General features: G+C 36.4%; 1 protein-coding gene across 20 annotated transcripts in view; it reads right to left on the bottom strand.

The window, feature by feature from the left end:
* Positions 1-13,468, bottom strand: part of LOC133251387 (protocadherin gamma-C4) — a 186,900-nt gene that overhangs the window by 41,845 nt on the left and 131,587 nt on the right. The window lies entirely within an intron of this gene.

Raw genomic sequence — 13,468 nt, 5'->3', positions numbered from 1 at the left:
ACTGCAGTAAGAAGCCCAAGCACTGCAGCAAAGAGTAACGGCTCACTGTGACTAGAGAAGGCCCATGTACAAAAGGATCCAGTGCAGTCAAAAAATATAATAAAAAATGTTTTAATTAAAAATAAAATGTACTACAGTTTCAAAATGTTGACAGCAGAGCATTAAACCAAATGCTGGGCTCTTCAAAGGATGGGGACCAGTATGACTGCACAATTCACATTTCCATGAAAATGGCCTTGCCTGGCACAGAGAAGTATTGCCTAGTATTATGTTTTAAAATATTAGGTTACTACCTAATATTATTTACTCTAAAAGGATCAATATCAGAAAAACTTATGGTACTATTAAATTAATGAATTCAAGGAAAAGCATAGGTATTATCCTCTAAAAACCCAAATATTATCTAGTAATCTTTTTTTTTTTTTTTTTTACTATTAACCCTCATAGTCAACAAAAGAGTCTGAAATGCAGCACTTGGGCGTGATCTCAAAAATTACTAAATGGTCTCTGTTTGTTTCCAAGGCAAACCATTCAACATTACAGTAATCCAAGTTTACGCCCCAACCACTAATGCCGAAGAAACTTAAGTTGAATGGTTCTATGAAGACCTACAAGACCTCCTAGAACTAACACCAAAAGATGTCCTTTTCATCACAGGAGACGAATGCAAAAGTAGGAAGTCAAGAGATACCTGGAATAACAGGCAAGTTTGGCCTTGGAGTACAAAATGAAGCAGGGCAAAGGCTAACAGTTTTGCCAAGAGAATGCACTGGTCATAGCAAACACTCTCTTCCAAAAACGGAAGAAATGACTCTACACATGGACATCAGATGGTCATACCAAAATCAGATTGATTATATTCTTTGCAGCCAAAGCTCCACAGGATCAGCAAAAAAAAGACCAAGAGCTGACTGTGGTTCAGATCATGAGCTCCTTATTGCAAAATTCAGGCTTAAATTGAAGAAGGTAGGGAAAACCAGTTGATCATTCTGGTATGACCTAAATCAAATCCCTTATGATTATACAGTGGAAGTGACAAATAGATTCAAGGGTTTAGATCTGATAGACAGAGTGACTGAAGAACTATGGACAGAGATTTGTAACATTGTACAGCAGGTGGTGACCAAAACCATTTCCAAAATTAAGAAATGCAACAAGGCAAAATGGTTGTCTGAGGAGGCCTTACAAATAGCCGAGAAAAGTGAAGCGAAAGGTAGAGAAAAGAAAAGATATACGCATCTGAATGCAGAGTTCCAGAGAATAGTAAGGAGAGATAAAAAGGCATTCTTAAGTGAACAATGCAAAGAAATAGAGGAAAACAACAGAATGGGAAAGACTAGAGATGTCTTCAAGAAAATTAGAGATAGCAAGGGGACATTTCATACAAAGATGGGCATAATAAAGGTCAGAAATGATATGGACCTAAAATAGAAGCAAAAGAGATTAAGAAGAGGTGGCAAGACTACACAGAAGAACTGTACAAAAAAGGTCTTAATGACCTGGATAACCACGATGGTGTGGTCACTCACCTCAAGCCAGACATCCTGCAATGTGAAGTCAAGTAGGCCTTAGGAAGGATTACTATGAACAAAACTAGTGGAGGTGATGGAATACTAGCTGAGCTAATTCAAATCCTAAAAGATGATGCTGTGAACATGCTGCCCTTAGAATGCAAGCAAATTTGGAAAACTCAGCAGTGACCACAGGACTGGAAAATGTCAGTTTTCATCCCAATCCCAAAGAAGAGCAATGCCAAAGAATGCTCAAGCTACTGCACGATCTTGCTCATTTCACATGCTAGCAAGGTAATGCTCAAAATCCTTCAAGCTAGGCTTCAACTGTATGTGAACTGAGAATTTCCATATGTACAAGTGGGGTTTAGAAAAGGCAGAGGAACCACAGATCAATTTGCCAACAATTTGGGTCATAGAAAAAGCAAGAGAAATCCAGAAAAACATCTACTTCCACTTCAGTGACTATACTGAAACCTTTGACTGTGTGGATCACAACAATCTAGAAAATTCTTAAGAGACGGGAATAAGAGACCACCTTACCTGCCTCCTGAGAAACCTGTAACCAGGTCAAGAGGCAACAGTTAGAACCAGACATGGAACAACAGACTGGTTCAAAATTGGGAAAGGATTACATCAAGGCTGTATATTGTCACCCTGCTTATTGAACTTATATGCAGAGTACATCATGTGAAATGCTGGACTGGATGAATCACAAGATGAAAGAAAGATTGCCAAGAGAAATATCAATAACCTCAGATATGCAGATGATACCACCCTTATGGCAGAAAGTGAAGAGGAACTAAAAGGCCTCTTGATGAAGGTGAAAAAGATGAGTGAAAAACTGGCTTACAGCTCAACATTCAAAAAACTAAGATCAGAGCATTCAGTCCCATCACTTCATGGCAAATAGATGGGGAAACATGGATATCATGACAGACTTTGTTTTCTTGGCCTCCAAAATCACTGCAGATGGTGATTGCAGCCATGAAATTAAAAGATGTTTGCTCCTTGGAAGAAAAGCTATGACAAACCTAGACAGCATATTAAAAGCAGAGACATCACTTTGCCAACAAAAGTCTGTCTAGTCAAAGCTATAGTTTTTCCAGTAGTCATGTATAGATGTGAAAGTTGGAACCATAAAGAAGGCTGACTGCTGAAGAATTGATGCTTTCAAATTGTGGAGCTGGAGAAGACTCCTGAGAGTCCCCTGGACTGCAAGGAGATCAAACCAGTCAATCCTAAAGGAAATCAACCTGAATATTCATTGGAAGGACTGTTGGGGAAGCTCCAATACTGTGGCCATCTGATGAAAAAAGCCAACTCATTGGAAAAGACCCTGATGCCGGGAAAAACTGAGGGCAGGAGGAGAAGGGGGTGATAGAGGAGGGGATGGTTGGATGGCATCACCAACTCAATGGACACGAGTCTGAGCAAACTCGGGGAGACAGTGAAGGACAGGGAAGCCTGGCGTGCTGCAGTCCATGGGATTGCAAAGAGTCGGAACATGACTTAGCAACTGAACAACAACAATCTTTTTTTTTTTTAATGATTGCCACAATCAATTTAATTTTTTTAAAGATTTTTTTGGTTATGGACCATTTTAAAAGTTTATTGAATTTGTTTCAATAATGCTTCTTTTTTATATTTTAGTTTTTTTGCCCCTGGGCCTTCCCTGGTGGCTCAGATGGTAAAGAATCTGCATGCAATGTGGGAGACCTGGGTTCCATCCCTGAGTTAGGAAGATTCCCTAGAGAAGGGAATGGCTACCCAGTCCAGTATTCTGGCCTGAAGAATTCCACGGACAGAGGAGCCTGGCAGGCTACAATCCATGGCGTGGCAAAGAGCTGGACACAAATGAGCAATTTTCACTTTTTGCCCCTGAGGCATGTGGGACCTTAACTCTCTGACCAAGGATTGAACACGGTCCCCCTGCACTGGAAGGCAAAGTCTTAATCACTGGACCATCTAGTAATCTTTGAATTCAATCTAATTTGCCTATTTGAGGAACATCCTCAAAGTCAAATTAAGGGATAATTTAAGGAGCAATTATGTAAGAACAGATAATCAACAGATCAACATGTATCACAATTTGGACAGGTGGGATATTCAAGGATTTGGAGGAAGCTGAATGGTTTAGCCTTAATATTTCTGTGATGTTCATCTGAAGTTTATGTGAAAAATATTTTGCATATTTGATTTGAAAAGATGATCTATGAACCTTAAGAATAAGAAAGTATTTCATTAATAGTTTGGAACTACGACCAGTGATTTAGAAATCAAAGTTTAAGGGAAAACAAACAGGTCTACCTCTCCTTCAATTTGAATGACCTTCTCTTCTAGTCTTGATCAATTAGTACGATTACTGTTTATTATACCACAGAACTTAAATGTGCCAGGAAATTTGTCCACATGAAAATATCCCAAGAGGACTTACGTCTCTTTAGAGAGATGAGATTTGTTTAATTTTCCCCCAGTATGCTAGTATATTGTTACCAAAATTATTACACATTTTTTGAAACAGGTAGTCTTGTATGAGTTATTTTTTCTAAATGAAGTAATTGACTTAAATATATATTGATAACTGAGTGAGAAAGAAGTGTAACTTTCTGATCTTTAAAACTTTCTGGCAATACAGAAGCTTAGTACATAATCAAGATGTAGTCTCAAATCACTGAGACATGTATGAAGTTTTTATTTTTATTTTTTTATGTATGAAGTTTTTAATAAAAAGTACTGGGAAACTGGATAGCCATTTAGGGGAGGAAAAAAAGATAAAATTAGTTCCATACCTCAGCACACACAAGAATAAAGTCCATATAGATCAAGGATCTAAATGTACAAACAAAAACATACAAGTACTAAAAGCAAACTAATGGATTTTTCTATAACCTGAGTGTGGACAAAGCTTTCTAACTATTACTGAAAACCTAAATGCATATAGGAAAAGACTAACTCATTTGATTACATAAAAATGCAGGGGGGAAATGTTCCTATACAAAAATACCATAAACAAAATTGAAAGAAAATGACATACTGGGAGAAAATATTTACAACTTATTTCTTGGGCAAAGGGCTAATATTGCTAAACGTATAAATAACTTTTTAAAAATTTAGGACAAAACACTCAAAAAATTCAAAATAGAAAAATGAGATGAAAAAATGAGCACACAATTTTTAAAAGAAATAAACTGCCTCTTAAACATATGAAAAGGTATTTAACTTCAACAGTAATGAGACCTATTCTAATCAAAGTGATTTTGAGATTTAAAAAAACTGATTAGATTAGCAAAAATTAAAAAGGTTGGCAACATTCTGTAGATGAGGCTAGGAAAAATAAGCATTCTCATCTACTGGAATGCAAAATGGTACAATCTGTATGTAGGGAAATAGTTATATCTAACAGAATCACATATGTACTTACCCTATGACTTAGCAATCACAGTGTTAGAAATTTACCCTAAATATACACCTCAAAAATTATGAAAATACATATGCACCAGGTTATTCATTACAGTGTTATTTATAACTGCAAAAAGACTGGAAACTACTTAAATGGAAAACCTTAGTTGAATGAATAGACTATGATACAAACAAATACAATCGAGTTTTGTGAAGCGACAAAAAAAGATCTTTGTAAAATGATATAGAATGACTTCCAGAATATATTGTTAATGCAAAAAGCAAAGTGCAAAGCTCTTCTTCTGACAATGTGGAACTAGCTATATGACTTTAAGCAAATAGAAAATTTATAAAAATATGTAGAAAAATGCCTTTAGACATTGGCACAAAAGGAGTGCAAGACTGAGAGAAGGGAAGCATTGAGATGAGCCCCAGAATCCTTTTTTTTTTTTTTAAACCTGGAGGCAATTTTCAGAGGGAAAATGACTGAAAAAGATAAACAGCCCTTCAGGATGCTGTGGGAAAGTATCAAGTGGCCTAATATAAGTGAAGTCTGAGTTCTCTAATTTTGTATGTGTGTGTGTGGGTGGTGGGGGGGGCAGATAAATAGTATTTGAATATAGCCCCAAACTTCCTAAATTCAAAGGAAATTATAGACCCACAGAATCAAGAAGTAGGATTAAATACACCACAAAAAATTCACTATAAAGAAAAACACACCAAGGTTCATCAAAATCAAATTTCTGAAATCCATTGATAAAGAGAGTAATTTAGAAGCAGCCAGTGGAAATTAAAGAGAACAAACAAAAGAAAGATCTGCATCAAAAATAGACTCTGCATCAAAAATAGTGCAAGGCAGAAGAAAGAGGAACTATATCTTTAAAATATTAAAAGAAATAAATTGGCAACCCAGAATTCTATATCCACCAAAAGTACTTTACAAAAATGAAGGTGAAATAAAGATTTTTTTCAAATAAAAACCCGGAAAATCTGCAACCAGATCTATACTGCAGGAAACATTAAAGGAAGTTCTTTAGTCAAAAGAAAAAGTGACACCACTGGAAACATGGATCTGTGTAAGGAATCAATGACAGAAATGATAAAAATGCAAGTTGCATATTAAAGACTTTTCATTTTTAAATTTCTTTAAAAGATAATTATTTAAAGCAAAAATAACAGTGTGGGGCTCAAAATAGTGCAGCAGTAAAACATAGGGCAACAATGGTACCAATAAAAGAAAAGGAGGGAAATGGAAGTATACTGTTACACTGGCATAATATTACTCAAATTCTATTATATTTATTGACATAAGTTAAAGATGTATAGTGTAAACCTTAGAAAAACACTTGAACATCAAGGAGGATACCAAATAAAGTAGTGTCTGAGACAAAACAGAATACTAAACAATAATATAAAAGAAGACAGGAAACAATCAAAGAAAGAATTAACTAACTGGCAAAAAGCACCAATTACTGCCATCCCACCTGCTATATCAGGAACATGTACAGGGCTGCCATACCTGCCACACACATCAAGGGGATAACAGCCAGCACACACTGAGAAAAGCAGCAGCAAGCATCCAGACTAAAAGCAGCCCCTCACTCCTGGACAAAATGGTGGAGCAGAAGAACTCAAACTCACCTTCTCTCATGTAAACACCAAAATCACAATCAACTGCTGCACAACCGTCGACAGAAAAGGCTGGATCTACCAAAAAAGACTTTTTACATCCAAAGACAAAGAAGCCACAACAAAATGTTAGGAGGGGCACTTTCAAGAAATCCTACAGGGAGTCCTCTCGGTGGCCTAGAGGTTAGGATTTGGTGCTTTCACTTCTGTGGCCTGGGTTCAATCCCTAGTCAAGGAACTGAGATCCCATAAACTGCATGACACTACCAAAAAAAAGAAATCCCATACTGGCCAGCTGGGCGACCCACAAACTAAAAAAAAAAAAAAAGAAAAAAAGACTGTATTGCAGAGGATCACCCAAAGGAGTGAGAGTTCTAATCTCCACATGAGGCTCCCCAGTCTGAGGGTCTGGGATCGGGAGGAGGAGCCTCCAGAGCATTTGGTTTTGAAGGACAGCAGGGCTTCACAGGACTGAGGGAAACAGATTCCACTCTTGTGGATGCACACAGATACGACATGCACAGGGACCCAGCACAAAGCAGTGACTCCACAGAAGACTGGGCTAGACCTACCCATAGATACTGGAACCTATCCATAGATATTAGAAGGTCTCCTGGGGAGGTGGGGTTGGCTTTGGCTCACTGTTGGGGTAAGAGCACTGGTGGCAGAGGCCCCAGGAAATACTGATTGGCATGGACTCCCCCAGAGGTTGCTATTTTGGCACCAAGAGCTGACCAACAGCCTAAAAGCTCCAGTGCTGGGATGCCTCAGGCCAAACAACCAGCTGGGGGGAACACAGCCCCATCAGCAGCAGCTCAGGCTCCTGAGCTCATAGCCACTGCTAAACACACCCCCTGACACAGCCCTTCCCACCACAGAGACAAGACCCACCTCCGCCCACCATGGGGCAGACACCAGAAGTAAGAGGAACTATGATCCTGCAGCCTGTGGAAAGAAGACAACCACAGAAAGTTAGACAAAATGAGATAACAGAGAAGTATGTTCCAGATGAAGGAACAAAATAAAACCCCAGAAGAACTAAGTGAAGTAGAGATAGGCAGTCTAATTGAGAAAGAATTCAGAGCAATGACAGTAAAGATGATCCAAGATCTCAGAAGAAGAATGGACTCATAGACTGAGAAAATACAAGAAATTTTTAATAAAGAGTTCAGTTCAGTTCAGTCGCTCAGTCGCGTCCGACTTTTTGCGACCCCATGAATCAGAAGATCTAAAAAACAAACAAAATGAGATAAACAATACAATAACTGAAATTAAAAAAAAAATACACTAGAAGGAATCAACAGAAGAATACATGAAGCAGAGGAACGAATAAGTGATCTGAAAGATAGATGGTTAGAAACCACTGCCATGGAACAGAATAAAGAAAAAACAATGAAAAGAAATGAGGACAGTCTCAGAAACCTCTGAGATAACATTAAACACACCAACATTTACGTTATAGGAGTCTCAGAAGGAAAAGAGACAAAGGGTCCAAGAAAATAGTTGAAGAGACTCTAAGCTGAAAACTTCCTTGACATGGGAAAGGAGACACTCACTCAAGTCCAGGAAGAACAGAGAGTCCCATACAGCATACACCCAAGGAGGAACATGCCAAGACACATATTGATCAAACTCACAAAAATTAAAGACAACGGGAAAATATTAAAAGCAACAAGGGAAAACCAACAAATAACATACAAGGGAACTCCCATTAGGTTATCCGTTGATTTTTCAGCAGAAACTCTGCAGGCCAGAAGGAAGTGGCACGATATATTTAAAGTAATAAAAGGGAAAAATACTGTAACCAGAATACTCCACCCAGCAGGACTCTTCTTCAGACCTGACAAGAGAAATCAAAAACTTCACAGACAGCAAAAGCTGACAGAATTTAGCACCAGCAAATAAGCTTTACAACACATGCTAAAGGCACTTCTCTTGGTGGAAAAGAAAAGGCCACAAATAGAAACAAGAAAATTGAAGAATGGGAAAGCAGCTTACTGATCAAGGCAAGCATACATGAAATGAAGGAAATCATCCACACATATGATTATCAAAACCAGCAATCAGAAATAAAATATATTTGAAGAAATAATGTTTAAGGATGAAAAAAAAAGCAATCATGAGAAAAGGAGAGGATAAATGCAGGATATTAGAAATGCATTTGAAATTAAGAGACCAGCAACTTAAAACAATCTCGTGTGTGTGTGTGTGTGTCTATAAATACACACAGACTGCTATATCAAAACCCATGGATACATGTACCCTAATGTTCACTGCAGCACTATTTACAATAACCAGGACATAGAAACAACCTCAAGGTCCACTGGTGGAAGAATGGATAAGGAAGATGTGGTATGGAATATGAGTCATAAAAAATTAAACAATGCCATTTGCAGCAACATGGATGGACCTAGAGATTATCATACTAAGGTAAATCTGAAAAAGATAAATATCATATAATTTATATGTGGAATCTAAAAAAAATGATACAAATGAACTTACATTCAAAACAGAAACAGACTCACAGAGTTCAAAAACAAATTTAGGATTACCAAAAGGGAAACGTGGGAGGGATGAATCAGGAGTTGGGATTGACATATACACAGTACTATATATAAAAGAGATAATCAACAAGGTTGTACCATATAGCACAGGAAAATCTACTAAAAATTCTTTAATAACCTACAGGGGGAAAGAATCTGAAAAAGAATGGATATATGTATAACTGAATCAGCTGTACTACCCGAAACTAATACAACAGGGAAAATCAACTGTAATCCAATATAAAAGTTTTTTACAGTTTCATAAGGAAAAAAACAATAAATAGAGGAGAAAATAAAGACCACAATGACAGACATAATCATATCAATATTACATTAAATGAAACTAATCTTATTACATTAAATGGAACTAATCTTAACATACCAACTAAAGATCAGTGATGGATAAAAAAAGCTCACTATGTCCTTCTACAGAAAAAACACTTTATATAAAAAGAATGGAAAAAGATATACTATGCAATGCTAACTATAAGAAAACTTGAGTGGCTATGAGAAAAAAGTAGACCTTAAAACAGTGTGTGTTAACAGAGATAAACTGAGACATTTCAAAATGACAAAAAGGACAATGTATCAAGTATCAAGAAAATTTTAAAATCTCATTTGTCTATCTACCCAGAGAAAATTAAAAGGGACAAAGACAGCCATTACATAATAAGAGGATCAGTCCACCAAGAAGACACAGCCATCCTAAATGTGTATGTACCAAACCAAAGAACTTCAAAACACATGAAGCAGAAACTTGTAACTGAAAGGTAAAATAGACAAATTCACCAAAATATATGTAGAGACTTCAACAATTTGACAACTGATGGAACTGCTAACAAGAACATATAGGTAAACAATTGATAAAGTTCTTTTTCAATAATTGTTAGGATTACTAACTAGGATACTGAAAAAGTGAATAACATCATCAACTAACAGAGTCTAATCGACACTAACAGAACATTCCACTCTAAAACAGAATACATATTCTATTCAAGTACCCATGGAACATTCTGATCATATCCAGGACCTTAAAACAAAGCTCAACAATTTAAAAAGATTTGAAATCACTCATAATATATGCTTTGAACACCCTGGAATTAAACTAAAATTCAGTAACAGAAAGTCAATAGGAAAATCAGACATTTGGATGTAAAACATAGTTCTGAATAATCCATGGGTTAAAGAGTAAGTCTCAAATAAAATTTAAAAATTTACTGACTGAATGAAAATGAAAATACAACATATCAGAATTTATAGGGTGCAACTAAAGCATTGCTGAGAGGGAACTATACAGCACTAAAATAAAGATAAAAATTCTCAAATCAATAACCTATAATCTCAGGTCAAGAAATGAGAAAAAGAGCTAAATAAACACAAAGCAAACAAAGCGAAAAATACTAAATTCAATAGCAAAAATCAATCAAATTGAACTCCAAGGTACATATCCAAGATCAATTAAAACATGTATTCATACAAAGCTTTGTAGCAGATGTTCACAGCAACATTTTTCACAATAGCCCCAAACTGGAATCAACTCAAATATCCATCAATGGATAAATGGATGAACAGAATGTGGTATATCCATACAATGAAATACTATTCACAATAAAAGGAATAAAGTGTTGATACATACTACAATATGGATGGACCTCAAAAATACTATGCCAAGTGAAAAAAGCCAACACACACAAAAAACTACATATTTTGAGACTTCTTTTGTCAGTCCAGCAGTCAAGACTCTGCACTTCTACTGCAGGGAGCACAGGTTCAATCCCTGGTTGAGGAACTAAGATCCCACATGCCACATAGTGCGCGCAGTGTGGGAGTGAGAATTCACTGCCAACAGACACAAGGGAAATGTTCTCAAACTGGATAGTGCAGATGGCTGTACAGCAGTACAAAGTACTAAAACTGGTCTAACTTGTCACCCTCAAAATGAGTGAGGTTTATGATATGTAAATTATATCTCAATAGAACTGTTTTAAAAGAAAAATATACATCAATAGAACTGAAAATAGAAAAATTGAGAAATTTGATGGCACAAAAAGCTGGTTATTTGAAAATCAATAAAATTGGTAAACAAAACTGACAAACTCTAGCAAGACCAATATCCACAATGAAACAATGGGTATCACTACAGACCTCACAGACATTAAAAAGAAAATAAGGGGATATTACGAACAACTGTTTACACATAAACTTGACAATCTGGATGAGATGGACCAATTACTCAAAACTAAAAGATGCCACAAGCTACCCAGTATAATATCAGTTCAGTTCAGTCGCTCAGTTATGTCCAACTCTTTGCGACCCTATAAATCACAGCATGTTGGATTATCTAAATAGTTCTATAGCTAGTAGAGAAACTGAATTCAGAGCTTAAAATTCCCCCAAAGAAATCTCTAGGCCCAGATGGTTGTACTGGAGAATTCTACCAAATTTTTTTTTAATTTTATCTTTATTTTGGTAAGACATTTCAGATTCCCTTGGATCACAGCATACCAATAAGCAAAATGTACCCTTACTGATTCACTACACATCAAGTCCCAAATTCCCAATCCTAGGAAAGCAAGCTGCAGAATACAAGTGCTGATAACAACTATAGGTAGCATTTGAAACAAAAATAAAAAAGCTTTCACCACTTAAGTCAAATGAGGCTTTAATCAAAAAGAGACAATTCCACAGGGCATCTTTTTTCAACAGTAATTAATTCATTCAAGTCTGATTCAAGCTCAACTGACAGTGTTATGTTTGAAGCAATTGAGAAAAGGCAATCAACGTATAAGTGGTATAATACAGTATGTACTAGATTTTGGGGCAATCTCCAACTGCATTCAATTTTTAGACCTTGTTTTGGAGTCTAATTAAACAAGAAGTAGAGCTCTGACCCCATTTGGAGGAATGCAACAAAATTGCTCAGTCTTGGCACAAAGTCATGTTGCAGTATCGACGCTCTTTAATCAACTTGTCCCACACTAACTGATTCTCCAACAGCATACTTTCTCCAGCTACAACTTTGAAGAACACACAATTTGGGGTTTTTTTTCTAATTTTATTTATTTTTTTATTTTTTAACTTTACAATATTGTATTGGTTTTGCCACATATCAACATCAATCTGCCCACTACACATGTTCCCCATCCTGAACCCTCCTCCCTCCTCCCTCCCCATACCATCCCTCTGGGTCGTCCCAGTGCACTAGCCCCAAGCATCCAGTATCGTGCATCGAACCTGGACTGGTGACTTGTTTCATATATAATATTATACATGTTTCAATGCCATTCTCCCAAATCATCCCACCCTCTCCCTCTCCCACAGAGTCCAAAAGACTGTTCTATACATCAGTGTCTCTTTTGCTGTCTCGTATACAGGGTTATTGTTACCATCTTTCTAAATTCCATATATATGTGTTAGTATACTGTATTGGTGTTTTTCTTTCTGGCTTACTTCACTCTGTATAATAGGCTCCAGAAGAAAATTCTGTACTTCCAGTTTTAAAAAGTAGACAATCTATGGAGGCAACCATTTATATATCTGAGTATACACACTGATACTTCATGTTGTAAGAGAAGCTTTGATTTCAGAAGCATCATTTCATGAACATAGCATCAAGTATTTACACAATACATGTTTCATACAACATAATTTTAGAAACTTCAAGTAGCACAAAATTATAAAATTTTTTATCAAATTCAAGTTTCCAGTGATCTTAAAAAACAAAAGGCAGATTACAACTGCTTTTGTTCAACTGAAATATCCAGTCATGGTTATTATCTAGAAAATGCTAAAGTTATGTGAAAAAATATAGTCAAAGAAATGATTTTCAACCCTTTAAATATGCACAGCTAAACAGAAAATAAGAGGTTTGTCTCGCATGAGTAATTACGTCAAGGTGCTTTACAATCCTCAGCTGCTATTAGACACTATTTCAGGTTTTACATAATTTCCACAATCTTAATGCCACTATTTTCATTCAGATAAAATAAATGACCTTTTGAAGTCATTGACATCAGAAATGACACTTATGGACAAGAATGATAACTAGAAGTTGGGGAAAAACAGGTCTTTAGCAGTTTCTCTCCAAGTATGAGGAAAACCATATAATCAATACACAATAGATATAATAGTTTAATGCGCATATTGTCTGACTTTTCTGTTTTCCTCTTAGCCACACACACACACACAAACCAAATCTCTGCTCAAAGCAGGCACACTTGAGCATGCTATGAGGTCTGCATATGATTTTCCCTAATTTCCTAACCATCCAGACCCTGAAATCCAAGTATTTCAATGAAAACTCTTCTCTCATTTGCATGAAGTCTGAGTCACTTTAAGTAACCCACACTAAAATTCTACCAAATTTTTAAAGAGTGGACATGA

This window comes from Bos javanicus, chromosome 7 (assembly GCF_032452875.1).
Source record: "Bos javanicus breed banteng chromosome 7, ARS-OSU_banteng_1.0, whole genome shotgun sequence".
NCBI lineage: Eukaryota > Metazoa > Chordata > Mammalia > Artiodactyla > Bovidae > Bos > Bos javanicus.
This window is presented reverse-complemented; position numbering and strand designations above follow the sequence as displayed.